Source organism: Centruroides sculpturatus, unplaced genomic scaffold, assembly GCF_000671375.1.
Source record: "Centruroides sculpturatus isolate CEXI.00-Female unplaced genomic scaffold, Cexi_2.0 scaffold29, whole genome shotgun sequence".
NCBI lineage: Eukaryota > Metazoa > Arthropoda > Arachnida > Scorpiones > Buthidae > Centruroides > Centruroides sculpturatus.
In genome coordinates this window covers 246,098-257,751 of record NW_019384296.1, presented here as the reverse complement: position 1 = coordinate 257,751, position 11,654 = coordinate 246,098, and the positions used below count along the sequence as shown (strand labels likewise).

The following is an 11,654-nucleotide window of genomic DNA, read 5'->3' as shown; positions in this document are numbered from 1 at the left end:
CTGTAGTTATCGATCGAACGGGGAGGAAAAAAAAAACAAAAGATATTCAATTACTCGAATATATTTATTAACAGAAAATAATATTTTTTTCCACATTTTCTTATGAATTTATATAATAAATAGGTCTAAGAAANTATTTCAAACGGCTGTAGTTATCGATCGAACGGGGAGGAAAAAAAAAACAAAAGATATTCAATTACTCGAATATATTTATTAACAGAAAATAATATTTTTTTCCACATTTTCTTATGAATTTATATAATAAATAGGTCTAAGAAACCTACACATAAATTAATGAGTATTGTATTTTTGAATTGTTGTGTATTTACATTATACCCAAATATTGCGTGCGGTGTATTCCTCGTTCGTTCGAACAACTATAAAATCTAATTTGTTATTCAGTAGTAATGAATATACATTACCTTTTTATTAAGTATTTAATCGCGTATTAAAACGAACGGGATGTAAATTATAGTTAAATAAATTGACACGAAGTATTTACTATTTTTCTTTTTCAAGATACAGTGGTGCCTCGTATAACGTACTTAATCCGTTCCAGGTGCACGTCCGTTAAGTGAAAAAGTCCGTTATACGAAACGCATTTTCCCATAGAAATACATGTTAAAACATATAATTCGTTCCGCAGCATAAAATAACTGTACCATAAACAAATGAAACTGTAGCAGTCACCAATTATGCCGGTAGTCAGATGTTGTGAGGAGGTGGAGGAACACTTTCTTCACACATTCATACAGATACAGACTTTTTGCACATTGCAGCGGGTCTCTTTTTATTGTTTTTTAATTGGAGTCAGATTTAGAAGAGGCTACCGGAGCTTGCAGGTTCAACTCCTCTTGTTCCATCCTTTATTTTTTCCTTACTGGCTTCTTGAAAAACATGTCCAAGGTGGTCTGTTTCTCTCTCTTCTTCAACACTTGTCGGAAATGACGGGCAAGGGTGTCATAGTAGAGATCATTGATCCTGTTGGCCTCAGCTCTGTTTGGATAATGAGTGTTAGTAAACTCCTGAACCTCTCCCCATTTGACAAGGAAGTTTTTGTCAACTTTCACTCCTTCTGATGATTTCTTGCTTTGTTTCAATTGAAATCACCTTTCTGTTTTTTTAGAAGCCATGATTTGCACAAAACTTGAGTAAATGTAAATACCCTATACTGAGGTGATGTACAGTACGTAATAAACAAGAGAGCAAGCCGAATCCCAACGGGAGCTCTGTACTTCAGATATACTAATAATACGAATATATTATAAAAATAGCAGATTGTCATTGGCAAGGGCAAACGAGTGGAAACATCATTCGCACTTGTTCGTAGAAAGTCCGTTGTTCGCAGCGTCCGTTATTCGAGGCGTACGTTATACGAGGTACCACTGTATAATAAACGAGGGTTTGTTTACTTTACGTGCCTTACCACCGAGATACAATGGAATAATTTCTATATTATTCAAATTCCATTATATAGTAAGCTAGAAAGATTTTCTTTAATACTTATGAAGATGAATGAAGAACCGATCTTTGAATTCGCATTCATTATTAAAGAGAAATCTCTCATTTCTTTATCGAACGTAAACACTAAAACAATTAGCATTTTCTCTTAAATATTGATTCCTATAATTGTAATTAATTAGAAAGTTATTTATTAAATTTAAAACTTGTAGATTTAAGTAAATTTAATCTTAACAAAAAGGTAAAAACTGACAATAAAGTATATTCGACTCTCTTCATGACATATTCTAGAGAGGCATTTCTACTTTATTTTCATATTTAAATAAACAAAATATTCAAATTGATCACTTCCTATCTGAATTATTTCGATTATTTGAAAAAAAAACATGGACCGAAAGGGTAAAAACAAAACTACAATTTCCTGTTTTATCGTTATCATTTCAAAGGAATTTCAATCTTCTTTCGACATTTCAATGTTATAAATCAAATAAGAAAGAAGGGTTGACGATTTATTCTAGAATTTTGCATTTCAAAACCGAAAATAAAAGAAAACAAATATGAATGGAGTGGAACAAAAAGTAAATTTACGAGCCGTTTATTATGACAGAGAGTAAAATTCTTCCTGCTTAAAAAGAAAAGAAAAAGGAAAAAAAAACAACTATAACGCTTTCCTGCCGATATATTATGATTATATAAACATTCTCTTCGTACTTCTCTGTTATAATGAAAGTTGAATAGACGAAAAGAGGAAGAAAACAAATTTCTGGCAATTTTTTTTACGTCTAGTATGAGGATAACTTGAATTCCACTTTTGGAATTACTCCCGTAAAACGTTTACTAAAGTTAAAATAAACGTGCTCTTATCTAACTTTTTATCGTATAAAAAAGTATTTTTATATTTGTTTTTACGTCGTTTTGTGTGTATTATATAAAGTTCCGCTTTATTCCCTTCAAAAAATTCCAAAAAATTTTGATTTTTTTAAATATAAAAGTTCGAATAAAACATAAGATTAAAAATAACATTCTCTTAACATTCCTTTTCTATCCCTAAACATTCATATCCCTAAACATTCCTTTTCTATCCCTAAACATCCCCTTAACATTCCTTTTCTATCCCTAAACATCCCCTTAACATTCCTTTTCTATCCCTAAACATTCATATCCCTAAACATGAATTAAGGGAATGTTTATTAACTTTATTACCTTGTTTGTTTTCTACGATTGGATGAAGTCTACCGAATAAAATTAATATTTTACAATTGTTAAAATGTGAAGCACTTAATTATCTTAACATACATAAAAATTCAATGGGTAATATTACAAATTTACATTATAAAAGTACAGTACGTGAAATACCTATAAATCTCGACGACAAGAAAGTATTATTACAGTTATTAGACGTTAAAACTTTACAGTTATTGCGCATAAAACTCTGTAGAAACAGTAATAAAAATATACGAAATACACGATAAGAAGCGAACAATTGGTTTTTAATTACCAAACAAAAAAAAACACAGCTCTAATTCTGATTTTAAAAAAGGTGTTCGATGAACATCTACCTAGTAATTAACTTAACTCGACTTTCTACTTAGTGGACAATGTCACTTCCTTAATTCAGTCAATTTTTAATTCCGTATTACAATTAAAATTTCTTATCGTCAACACTTTTATACCTTAGAATTTATAGTCACTTTAGACACATTTTGACTCGTATAATCTGTAGTTTCTTTAATGGAATTTATACGAATTAATACGATATTTTAGGGTGCAATTCCATAAAATCCAATGACTTACTCAACGATTTTCTCTAACTTATCCGGAAGTGATAAAAGTGTTTTTTTTTTTTCTATTGTAAATGTGAGAAGAAAACGTCGAATGTGATTCAACTTATCTTACATACAATACATAATTATACAAGTCGACCCCCCTATAACACTGTTGATTTTTCCGTTTTATATGAATTCTATGTTGTACGAGTCACTTAGATTTTATAAATACGTGAGCTGTTCACAGTCCGGCACACGTATTTGTAAAATCTAAGTGACTCGTACAACACGGAATTCATATAAAACGGTAAAATCAACAGTGTTATAGGGGGTCGACTGTATTCTCTTTAGTTTCTCGTTATCTTCTGAGTATTTTCTGAATAGAAAAGTTCGAATAAAACATCAAATTTAATTCGTAGATTTAAGAGAATGTTTCGTAATTTTCTTATCTATAAAACAACAATAGAATTAAGTAATTAATTCGAAAATGTTAATGTGAAGTAAATCTTAATAGAAGAGTATATTTTTCCTCGTTAAAATGTATTGTCACATACGTATGTTAATGATAAAAATTACATTAAGAACTATACAAAATATTCCCTTCAAAATTCTGTTTATATAAACGTTTTTATTATAAGATAAACGAATGTAAAAATTCTATTCGTAGATTTAAATCGTATCAAAAATTACTTTTTATTTTCCATATTTAAATCCGCTTGTATTCATCCGAAATTGCTTCAAAGTTGCCAGAAAAAACACGGGTAAATATTGCCAAACTTTATAACTAAAAGAATAATAAGGAAACGTTTGGAAAATACATAAAAATACAGAGAAAATTTGAAAAATATAAGTAAAATTTCGGAAAAAATTGAGATAAATTATTCAAAGTTATACATACGAGAACGTAAGAAGTGGAAGTTCTTCTTAAAGGAAGACGTGCTAAATTAGAAGAAAAAAGTCTCAGTATTATATTTCTAAATAATAATTTAATATATAAGAAAATATTTGACACATCTGATAAATAACTTCCGGTAAAGAAACGTTTTGTTACTCGATATACTTCCAAATACAGAAAAGATTTTAATATAAACACTCCAAACACCAAGACTAAGAAAAACCTTCTCCTTTTCTCAAAAGTAATAAAATTAAATATGGAAAAATAACTTTTTAAACGTCAAAAACTTAATAACATTTTGCCAAAAATAATAATTCTGTAGAACCAGTTTAATTTCCAACATAAGCGATTTTTTACCATCCTCTTCCAATCCATTCGTTTATCCGATTAGAATTTTTCGTTTCGTTTCATTTATTTAATTTTAATTATATATATATATATTAAATATTTATGTAATTATTTTTAAAGATTTACTTTATAAANTCAAATAATCGCTTAAAAAAAACCATAAAGTCTGAGCGCAACTTGAAGATCTCACGAGAAAATTTCCCACACGAAGAGAAAGCAGCCTGAAGGAATAACTTGGATTGATAATCTTCGAGAGAGAGAAATACGTCAAACGATTAATTAAAATTGGAAAGAGGATTTAAAAGTGTAAATATTTAAAATTTTAAGAATATTTCGAAATTTTAATTTGCATATTGTCTACTTAAAGTCTTCTCTTTTAATACACTTGTCGCTAATTTATCTTAATCGAGATGAAATACTCGAGAAGTCAATAATTTAAACAACTGACGATTCTTCTCCTTCCCTTCTTAGTCAAAATTTCGTACAGATTTTGTAGAAAATATTCCTAGAATCGATTGTTTTTGCATATCTTCGCATTGAAAACCTCCCCAACCCCCCAAAAAAGCTCAAAAACAGGACGTGTGTGTGCGTGTATCGTCGATACCTCGAGTGAACTCGGACTTTGAGTTTTACCCTTTATTAGCTTTTAAAATTTTACTAAAAAAATCCATCTCTAACCTCAAAATTAAGCTTTTTTTTTCCATTTTATAATAATTAATAATATAAAAGCTATTTTTTTATCACAATCACCTAACACATGGAACCGCAGGCAATTTCAATTGTGTATATTTTTTTCCGGGAAAGTTAGGCAACTCATTGCTAGATTTGAATGCTTTTACAACCAATCACAGTTAAATTTTATAAAAAAAATTTTCGGAATTTTACCAAAAGACGATAGAAAACAAACGACGTTAAAGAAATTATCGCATATTTTAGTATTAATAAAATTAAAAATATTATTGTAATTTAATTCTAAAATTATTTATAAACAATTGGACAGGAAACAAGGAAAAAAATCTTTTTTTTTTTTTTTAAATTTTCAGAAGAACCGAACTTGTTTATCTCGCAGAATTGACAGATAATTATTGGAAGAAACATTCATCTTTCTGGTGATGGAAAAGATTTGAAAGAAGGAGGTAGCATCCCGTTGCATTCTAATAAATCAATTCTGGATTGAAAGTAAGAGAAATAACGTTAATATACACTTTCAATTGGTTTAATATTAGACTAATGGCGAAAGACTTTATCTTCTCCTATTTCGTCGTGCGAAAAAATTATATAATTTATTGAAGATTTTTATAGAAAAGAAGCGATTCTGGTAGATAATTCCTATCGATTTTAGTCACAATTTAAGCCGAAAGCCACGAAACTTTTGGATACATAATTCTGCTGTATTCTAGAGCAATTAATAATCGTATCCAATGTAATACACGATGTACAACATTTGATACATAACCTCATCTCTTATCCCTCTGTAACGGTTTCCGAGCAACCGTATCGAACGGAAGAGGTAAATGAATCGATACTGTACGTAAAGTATTAAAGAATTTATCGATAACCTTTAATTCCCTTATGAATAATATAGGAAACGATTGTGTCACGTATTGTTAAATTTATAAAAACGTCGACGATAGATCTGATTGACTAGTGTTTTAAATGAAAGAGTGTTTTGTCAGACACGATACGATTGTATGCGGATTTATGGAATACAATTTGGCGGAATATTTCGTTGGGAGAATTCTCTTGTAACCCGTAACCTGTTGCATTGTCATTCATACCGTTTGGGAATTCGTATTAATTTTCAGAAGGATTAGTGGTGATGGTCCAAATCTCATAGTAATTTCATTTGATCGAAGTAATTCGGCGTAACTATTGAATGGTGATGTTGATTATCGGCAATGCTTTCGTACAAATTCGTTGTTTGTAGAAAGAAAATCCCAGATTCGTACAGAAATATTATTTGATTCCTTAAGAACCGAGAAAAGTTTGACTCTCTCTTTAGAGAATTGTGTGTTTTAAAAAGATCTTTTAGGGATTAATGCGCAAACATCTAAATCCGCCATTGCCATTTTCTTCGCGTATCGATCACGTAATAAGAAAGATCACCATTAAGAAGAAATAAATATTTCACGTTCACATTTAACTACGATTCTGGGATTTACTAAAATTCCTCTAATCCTATTCGTTTTGGAAGTGTAATTTGGAAGTGTAAACAACTCGTTTAGCATTGTTTCGACGAAGGATTGTAGATTCTTTACGCCTAGTTACAGCTTTCTTTCCTTTGTTCTAACAATTCTTTACGACGAGATAATTAAGAAGAACGTTTGACAAAATTCAGAAATCGAACCAAACAATGGATAAAATTAAATCTTTATCTTATTTTAACCATAGTTTAAATTATCGCTCTTCGTTATCGCGTGGCGATAGATGACGATTCGTCATTTCCAATCGACAATTACTAACCAAATATACGTCGTTTCGATCCGTAATGTAACGACGTGAAGATGTGGATGAAGATTTTTCCATATTCCGGAAATAACGGAGAAGACCGCGTGACGAAATCACACTCGATAAATGCAAATATTTAAACTTTTCCAATTTAAAGGTGCGATTTAAGGTCGGGATGGCAACCGCTCCTGAAATTTAATTAAGCATCCCTCGCGCATCGCTAAGAATTGATGAAGATTGATCCGTTTTGTCGTTTCCAAGGCGACAATCTCCGCTTACCCACGATCTTTCTCCGATAGCCAAAATAGACGTATCACCTATACGGGAGCAATTAATGACCTATACAGGTAAAAGTAATCAAATAATCGCTTAAAAAAAACCATAAAGTCTGAGCGCAACTTGAAGATCTCACGAGAAAATTTCCAAGAAAATCTTGTGATAAAAGAAAGAAGATTGAATCGGGAGATGAAAAGGAAGGGAATGAATAAAGAAAATTTAAAAAAAAGGAGAAGAGAGACTGTAATAATAGATAATGTAGAAATAAAGTTAATGCGAAGAAATTGGAGAAGAATGCAAGCGGAAAATGAAGATTGTGTTTGAAATAAGAATGAAAAACAAAGATAACTTATGAATAATGAAGATAATAATAGAGAAGAAGAGCGTGAATATCAAGATATAAGTTACGTAGACTTGACGACGACGAGTGTCGAAAATTGGATTCAAAAAACAAACTTTTTCCAGTTATTTAAAGCCGTATAACTCTTACCTAGATTAATTTCTACTTTATTATTATACATTTTATTAGATATTAACTCCGAACAAAACACTAAATTATATACAATGCGTTAAAAGACANAATTTTTGAAATAAATTCAAATTTATATTTCTCATTTGATAGAATAAAATTCATATAATTGACAGAATTCACCATTTTGTCTATGTCATACACACACTACATGGTCTGTTTACATAGACTTTGCAGCATACTCAATCATGTTAGAAGGGCAGGCATTATTTTTAGATGCAAGTGTGTCATTTTTAACACGTTTTATCATAACTGTACAACTTGTTCATGCAAAGAAACAATTCTTAGACAGACCCTTAGTTAGCCACTTGCAAACTGGAAGCATTCACTGTTTGTACATTCCACATTCTTGGTTTGAGATTTGACATACTGGTGGTTCCACATGGACCAAGAGCACCTATATATGATGTTGCATTAATGCACCTTTTCAAGAGTATAAAAGATCATTCCATAGTTTTACAGGTTATCTGCAAGTCCACTATTTACACATGACTTCATTAGAAACTACAGAAAATCTGTAGTAGTTGGCATTTCTGTATTAGACACAGACAAATAATATTATACAAGGGCTGTTTATTTTTCAAGTTCCGATGGTCCATAAAACAAAGATAAGTGTAAGTAACAAAATGAATTTATTCCAAACGTTAGGTACAAACATGGTTACTTTTCGACATAATCACTGTGAAGATTGAGGAATTTGTCATATTTATGGACATGCTTTTCCATCCCCTTGTCATAGAATGCTGCCAATGAATTGAGATGGCATTAACAACACTGTTTTGAAGATCGTCATTAGTTCATTAGTTTCAAACCTCTGCCTTGCTAGCCATGTTTTCAATTCAGGAAAGAGGTGGAAGTCTTCACACATTAAAAAGTTTTAAGCTGGGTGGAAGTCTTCACCACCTTTAAACACCCAGCTTATAGCGCCGAGTGACTTCCACCTCTTTCCTGAACAGGAAAAGTGGCTAGGAGCACAGAGGTTCAAGACTAATGATGATATTCAAAGAAATGTTAGGACCCATCTCAAGTTATTGGCAGCAACATTCTATGACAAGGAGATGGAAAAGCTTGTCCATAAATATGACAAATTCCTCAATCTTCACAGTGATTATGTCGAAAAGTAACCATGTTTGTACCTAACTTTTGGTAATAAATTCATTTTGTTACATACACTTGTCTTTTTTTAATGGACCACAGAACTTGAAAAAAAAATCAGCCTATGTAGTTCTCAAAAACAAATATTTTAATATCTTATCTAAAGGGAATTAGTAACTATTATTTTTGTATATATAGAACATAATATATTCCATAATACCAATAATACAAATTTCTCTATTGCTTTTATTCTTACAAATGCATTTTTGGACCTAAGCATTCATGAGCCTTATCCTGAAATGCATTTGTAAGAATAAAAGCTTCCTGTAAGTGGCTAAATAGAACATGGACCAACTTACAACTCAAAACAGCTTCAGATTCTGCTTTTATTTCATTATATTGTAGACTATTGAGTTAAACTGGCAGTTAAAAAGAGAACAGCACATTTCAAAAATCAATTGGATCAATCTGAAATATTTTGTACTTGTCACTACACAATCACAGTTTTACCCAATGAATGGATACAGAAAAAACCAAATTGGATATTAGGGATATTCAACTATGGGTAAATGGTAAGTTCATAAACAATGACCACCATGGACACCAGCTGTTCACAAATGTGGTAGAAAAAGTTCCTCCTTGGAATGCAATCAAATTTTTTGGATCCCAAGGACTATGATATACCAAATTACTAGTGTATTATGGAAAATATTTTGTCCCTTACATGTAATATCTGTTAATAAAACAAATGATGAAGTAAAATATAAAACTGAAAAGCATAAGTATTTTAATATTACTTATGTAAGTTAATTTTTAATGTTATATGATTTTCGGTACCGTTTGATATTAATACCGCACCTAATAAAATTAAATAAAATACGTCCTTTACCAATTTTTTTCGTACGTTGGCACCATTATTTAAAGAGAAAACGTAAATAAGCACACGTCAAAAGGGTACCCAACCGGCCCTTTACCTTTAATCTAATCTCGCCGGATAAACTGAACAACCGAAAGAAATTATATTGAGAATATAAAATGACAAGAATCTTCGCGGCTATCATACATTTCACTGACCATTAGGCGCTGAAAACCCCCAAACTATAGGGGAGAGGCGATCCTCGGATGGCCAGGAGCCGCAGAAACCATTATAAATTTGCCTCTGTTAACCACTAGTCCCGGTCTTTTCTACGTGCAGTTAAGGTATCAAACAAGATAATTTTCATATTCAAGGTGAACAAATAGTTAAATTTGTTGAATAAAACACGTACGACATAACGGAAGATGTAAAATCTCTATGGGCATTCCGAAGGATTTTTGGTAACCCGGACGAAAATAATAAGATTCAAATTAAAACTCCTTTAAAAGAATGCGAAAAATTAAAAATAAATTTATGCATTTACAACGATTGAATTATTTTCGGTCACCAGAGACGAGGATTAATTGAAGAAGAGGAGGAAACGTCTTCTCTCTTCTCTTTCGGATGTCGATTAACTGGAAAGAAGATCAAACCGAGCGGCGAAACAAATCTAAAACAATTTGTTATAGGCGTTTCCGAATCTAATCGTAATTTCTTTCTTCTTCATTAAAATTATTTATCTTTTCATCCGGATATTTGGCTAATTAAAAATACAACACGAGTCTGTACCAGACGAAGGCAAGAAAACAACTCAGCGACCATCGATCGGCATCCAAACTTTGAATAACTTCGTAGCCAACTCCATTTCCCGTTGAAACTTTTACTTTATTTCCTTAAAAATGCCTCTAATTTAAATATCGAACAAGATTTCTTCGTTCGGAACTTTAAAATCCGGTACAATTTCATTATAAAATCTAACTCCGATGAAATTTATACGAAAAAAAAGAGTAGGTTTGGTTATAAACGTCTACAAAATTGCGTGTAATTCGTGAATAATTTAAAACGAGCCACTATTTTTTAAACGTGGTACGAATCTTTTATAGATTTCTCCTCTTAAATTACACATTCTTTAACGCTCTTATTAATATTTTACCCATAAAAATAGCATGTTGTACGGAGATAGAATCGAACTTTAATCGTTAAACTTTTATAATAAATTGAAAACTATCTCATTTATGGCTCAAAAAACAAATAAATTAATGTTTTCCGGTACTTTTCTCGCGATATTGGTATATATTTTTTAAGGACCTGTAGAGTGATTGTCTCCGAAGAGAGAGAGAGAGAGAGAGAGAGAACTTACCCGATTGTGTGGATGTGGGACATGTCCGAGAGATGAAACGTTGATGCGGATGCCTTCGAAACCTTCTGGTGTCAGTCCGAACCGATGTGGTCGGTAGATAACTGGCTAGATGGCGCGACGGTAGCCTTTTAAGAGCCATCTGTTGCCACCCCGCTACGTCACAGGAGTAGACTCACCTCCCTAAAATCCGTTCCTCTAAGAAAATCGATAGGAAGTTTAACCACGTTTGCTGGAATTCTTCTACTTATCAAATTAAAATATAGCCTAATTTTTTTCACCCAGTTCCTTTAAGATTCCTCGTGTTTGTTTGTTTATTTGTTTACGATAGTAACTAAAAGGGTGGGTTATTTTCGAGTATTTTCTTCTCGCAAACGAATGAAACCATTTCTGTAACCAGTTTGGACTAAAGTAGATTAAAAAATACACGTGATAAATGAATAAATTTTGGCTTTCTTTCTACGTAAACTAATTTAAATCGTTGTGTATTATAACGATAATCTATTTCTAATCCGATTCTAGAGGATAAATGAAAAGTGTAATAATAACCAAATACAATTAAATGTTCTAATTATCGAATTAGATGCTATTCTTAAGGATTAGAACGGATAATTTGGCATTTT

At 31.3% G+C, this 11,654-nt stretch overlaps 1 long non-coding RNA gene across 1 annotated transcript; it reads right to left on the bottom strand.

Annotated features, from left to right (window-relative positions):
- Positions 1–3,952: 3,952 nt before the first annotated feature.
- Positions 3,953–11,192, bottom strand: LOC111622761. The gene is made up of 3 exons (XR_002756337.1): positions 11,035–11,192; positions 4,126–4,166; positions 3,953–4,011 (listed from the first exon to the last, which is right to left on the bottom strand). It is a non-coding gene; the product is annotated as an uncharacterized LOC111622761 (long non-coding RNA).
- Positions 11,193–11,654: the final 462 nt, after the last annotated feature.